Here is a 5000-nt window from a genome sequence, read left to right as displayed (position 1 = left end):
TTAACCTAACCTACGTTGTGCCTTAACCTAACCTACGTTGTGCCTTAACCTAACCTACGTTGTGCCTTAACCTAACCTACGTTGTGCCTTAACCTAACCTACGTTGTGCCTTAACCTAACCTACGTTGTGCCTTAACCTAACCTACGTTGTGCCTTAACCTAACCTACGTTGTGCCTTAACCTAACCTACGTTGTGCCTTAACCTAACCTACGTTGTGCCTTAACCTAACCTACGTTGTGCCTTAACCTAACCTACGTTGTGCCTTAACCTAACCTACGTTGTGCCTTAACCTAACCTACGTTGTGCCTTAACCTAACCTACGTTGTGCCTTAACCTAACCTACGTTGTGCCTTAACCTAACCTACGTTGTGCCTTAACCTAACCTATGTTGTGCCTTAACCTAACCTATGTTGTGCCTTAACCTAACCTATGTTGTGCCTTAACCTAACCTATGTTGTGCCTTAACCTAACCTATGTTGTGCCTTAACCTAACCTATGTTGTGCCTTAACCTAACCTATGTTGTGCCTTAACCTAACCTATGTTGTGCCTTAACCTAACCTACGTTGTGCCTTAACCTAACCCATATTGTACCTTAACCTAACCCATATTGTACCTTAACCTAACCCATATTGTACCTTAACCTAACCCATATTGTACCTTAACCTAACCCATATTGTACCTTAACGTAACCTAATTTGTGCCTTAACGTAACCTAATTTGTGCCTTAACGTAACCTAATTTGTGCCTTAACGTAACCTAATTTGTGCCTTAACGTAACCTAATTTGTGCCTTAACGTAACCTAATTTGTGCCTTAACGTAACCTAATTTGTGCCTTAACGTAACCTAATTTGTGCCTTAACGTAACCTAATTTGTGCCTTAACGTAACCTAATTTGTGCCTTAACGTAACCTAATTTGTGCCTTAACGTAACCTAATTTGTGCCTTAACGTAACCTAATTTGTGCCTTAACGTAACCTAATTTGTGCCTTAACGTAACCTAATTTGTGCCTTAACGTAACCTAATTTGTGCCTTAACGTAACCTAATTTGTGCCTTAACGTAACCTAATTTGTGCCTTAACGTAACCTAATTTGTGCCTTAACGTAACCTAATTTGTGCCTTAACGTAACCTAATTTGTGCCTTAACGTAACCTAATTTGTGCCTTAACGTAACCTAATTTGTGCCTTAACGTAACCTAATTTGTGCCTTAACGTAACCTAATTTGTGCCTTAACGTAACCTAATTTGTGCCTTAACGTAACCTAATTTGTGCCTTAACGTAACCTAATTTGTGCCTTAACGTAACCCATGTTGTGCCTTAACGTAACCCATGTTGTGCCTTAACGTAACCCAATTTGTGCCTTAACGTAACCCATGTTGTGCCTTAACCTAACCTATATTGTGCCTCAACCTAACCTATATTGCGCCTTAACCTGACGCACGTTGTCGCTGAACCTGCTCTGTAATTGTTATGCAACTCGTTAAATTAGTGTAGTGTTGCCTAACCGCAACCCTCGCAATATAGTTCGCTATTCGCACTGCCCGGTCCCCTGTGTATCGCGTCATGTTAAACACCTTGCAGGTGTTGCTGACTTTCCACATGCTCCTGCTATACACTGTAATGTGGATAGCAGCAGGACGTACATGCCCCCCCCCCTTCCCCCCTGCCTTCGCAAGCTGGTCGTTGAGAAGTTTGCATGTTCAATGCCCTTCGCATGCCGACGTACTCAGCCTACGTTGTGGTACGGCCTGTCACCTGTCCGCCGATGTACGCAAAACCCACAAACTGTACTGCACATTGGTCCGTATGTACTGAATGATACATCGTGGCACATGTGTGACCGTACGACGACTGCGCCTAGCAACGGCAGACCATACAGTCCAAATATTGTGCACGCAGCTACGTGTCGTCTCCCTATAAGAGCTGGATTGCAGTGTGGTACGCCATTCAGACGTGTGGGAGGAACGGACGCCCTGGATGGCGATCAGCATGAGCAGTCTGTTGATGTAGTGGAGCGTGTATTCGGACGTAGTCGTCTCTTCTCACACACCGTGATAGCATGTTGCACCGCGTTCCACATCTGCGACATCCTGCAGAGGCCGGCTGACAGTCGTTCGCGCAATGGACACCGCATACGTACGGGGGCTACCTTCCACGTGTTCTCGAGGCGTGCACATGTTGTTGCGTCTATGTGGGCAGACGTAGTGTGTTGTGACACCTGACACAGGCATGCAATACTCGTTGCAAATGGCGATGGACGTCTACGTTTGCTGGTGACGTTACGCAAATGAACAACAGGTAACCCGTTGTGGTGCGGTTGTTCTCGCTAGAGGTGAATCAGTGTTGGCGACGATCGGTCGAGCTATTAACCGGTTGTTTCAGGGATACCCACCATGCCCACGAACGTGAAAGGGGACCCACCATGCCCACGAACGCGAAAGGGGATCTGGGTGTGAGGCGATACGCGGCGGTGGCTGGGTGGGACCGTCCCCGGCCGGTGAGGGGGGGCCGCCCGGCGTGCTGGCAGCGCGGTGCGTGGGCGCACGCGCTACAGCCGGCTGGTGGGGGCGGCCAGTGGCAGGCGCGCCGGCCGACGGACGCGGCAGGCGGCGCAGCTGCGCGCCGGCGCCCCCTGCTCGCGGCGCCTTGCGGCCAAAGTAGGTCCTCGCGGGCCCGGTGCGAAGCGCGGTGGCCATCTGCAGTGTGCTGGTCCGATTGAGGACTGTGTGCGCTGAGGATGCGCCGCCGCCCGGCGCTCGGCGCCGCGACGCCGTCTGCTGCTCGGTCGCCCCAGCGGTTCTCGCAGGTGGTTTGTATCGCAGCTGTGCGGACGTGTTGGCGCGTGCGCTGTGCTGGGAGAGTTCGCTTCGGCACCCAAGTGGGGCTTTTGTCCTTCTGTGGCGCTGGCGTTGGAGCTGCCGGTCACCGTAGGTGGCGCGTGTTGTCTCCCGCCGGCAATGCCACGACAGCACGCTCCCGGGCCTCTGTCGGCAGCGGCAAGCTCAGTTGGGAGCACGGGTGGTCGCACCTAAAGCGTCTACTCGCCTAACTCCGGGCGATTGCGCCTCTCTCGAACCCGACCAAGTACTTAGGACGGCGCTGCGCGCCGCCGGGACCTGAGAGGGTTTCGAGGTGTGTTGTGCAGGGGAGCTCAGCCTCCTCCTGTTTGCAGAATAATTGAGCGGACGCTTGCGTGTTCGCGCGGGCCCCCGGGACACACTCCCGGGCGGCCGGCTGCTCAGCTCTAGTTGACGCAGCTCCCTGGTTGATCCTGCCAGTAGTCATATGCTTGTCTCAAAGATTAAGCCATGCATGTCTCAGTACAAGCCGCATTAAGGTGAAACCGCGAATGGCTCATTAAATCAGTTATGGTTCCTTAGATCGTACCCACGTTACTTGGATAACTGTGGTAATTCTAGAGCTAATACATGCAAACAGAGTCCCGACCAGAGATGGAAGGGACGCTTTTATTAGATCAAAACCAATCGGTCGGCTCGTCCGGTCCGTTTGCCTTGGTGACTCTGAATAACTTTGGGCTGATCGCACGGTCCTCGTACCGGCGACGCATCTTTCAAATGTCTGCCTTATCAACTGTCGATGGTAGGTTCTGCGCCTACCATGGTTGTAACGGGTAACGGGGAATCAGGGTTCGATTCCGGAGAGGGAGCCTGAGAAACGGCTACCACATCCAAGGAAGGCAGCAGGCGCGCAAATTACCCACTCCCGGCACGGGGAGGTAGTGACGAAAAATAACGATACGGGACTCATCCGAGGCCCCGTAATCGGAATGAGTACACTTTAAATCCTTTAACGAGTATCTATTGGAGGGCAAGTCTGGTGCCAGCAGCCGCGGTAATTCCAGCTCCAATAGCGTATATTAAAGTTGTTGCGGTTAAAAAGCTCGTAGTTGGATTTGTGTCCCACGCTGTTGGTTCACCGCCCGTCGGTGTTTAACTGGCATGTATCGTGGGACGTCCTGCCGGTGGGGCGAGCCGAAGGCGTGCGACCGCCTCGTGCGTGCTCGTGCGTCCCGAGGCGGACCCCGTTGAAATCCTACCAGGGTGCTCTTTATTGAGTGTCTCGGTGGGCCGGCACGTTTACTTTGAACAAATTAGAGTGCTTAAAGCAGGCAAGCCCGCCTGAATACTGTGTGCATGGAATAATGGAATAGGACCTCGGTTCTATTTTGTTGGTTTTCGGAACCCGAGGTAATGATTAATAGGGACAGGCGGGGGCATTCGTATTGCGACGTTAGAGGTGAAATTCTTGGATCGTCGCAAGACGAACAGAAGCGAAAGCATTTGCCAAGTATGTTTTCATTAATCAAGAACGAAAGTTAGAGGTTCGAAGGCGATCAGATACCGCCCTAGTTCTAACCATAAACGATGCCAGCCAGCGATCCGCCGCAGTTCCTCCGATGACTCGGCGGGCAGCCTCCGGGAAACCAAAGCTTTTGGGTTCCGGGGGAAGTATGGTTGCAAAGCTGAAACTTAAAGGAATTGACGGAAGGGCACCACCAGGAGTGGAGCCTGCGGCTTAATTTGACTCAACACGGGAAACCTCACCAGGCCCGGACACCGGAAGGATTGACAGATTGATAGCTCTTTCTTGATTCGGTGGGTGGTGGTGCATGGCCGTTCTTAGTTGGTGGAGCGATTTGTCTGGTTAATTCCGATAACGAACGAGACTCTAGCCTGCTAACTAGTCGCGTGACATCCTTCGTGCTGTCAGCGATTACTTTTCTTCTTAGAGGGACAGGCGGCTTCTAGCCGCACGAGATTGAGCAATAACAGGTCTGTGATGCCCTTAGATGTTCTGGGCCGCACGCGCGCTACACTGAAGGAATCAGCGTGTCTTCCTAGGCCGAAAGGTCGGGGTAACCCGCTGAACCTCCTTCGTGCTAGGGATTGGGGCTTGCAATTGTTCCCCATGAACGAGGAATTCCCAGTAAGCGCGAGTCATAAGCTCGCGTTGATTACGTCCCTGCCCTTTGTACA

The 5000-nt window shown here is 51.8% G+C and overlaps 1 non-coding gene across 1 annotated transcript in view; it reads left to right on the top strand.

Annotated features, from left to right (window-relative positions):
- The first annotated feature begins 3261 nt into the window (after nt 1-3261).
- Nucleotides 3262-5000, top strand: part of LOC126436756 (small subunit ribosomal RNA) — a 1909-nt gene continuing 170 nt past the window's right edge. The window contains exon 1 of the ribosomal RNA XR_007580896.1: nt 3262-5000. This exon is cut by the window's right edge and continues 170 nt beyond it. This is a non-coding gene — a ribosomal RNA (small subunit ribosomal RNA).

This window comes from Schistocerca serialis, unplaced genomic scaffold (genome assembly GCF_023864345.2).
Source record: "Schistocerca serialis cubense isolate TAMUIC-IGC-003099 unplaced genomic scaffold, iqSchSeri2.2 HiC_scaffold_1244, whole genome shotgun sequence".
Classification (NCBI taxonomy): Eukaryota; Metazoa; Arthropoda; class Insecta; order Orthoptera; family Acrididae; genus Schistocerca; species Schistocerca serialis.
This window is presented reverse-complemented; position numbering and strand designations above follow the sequence as displayed.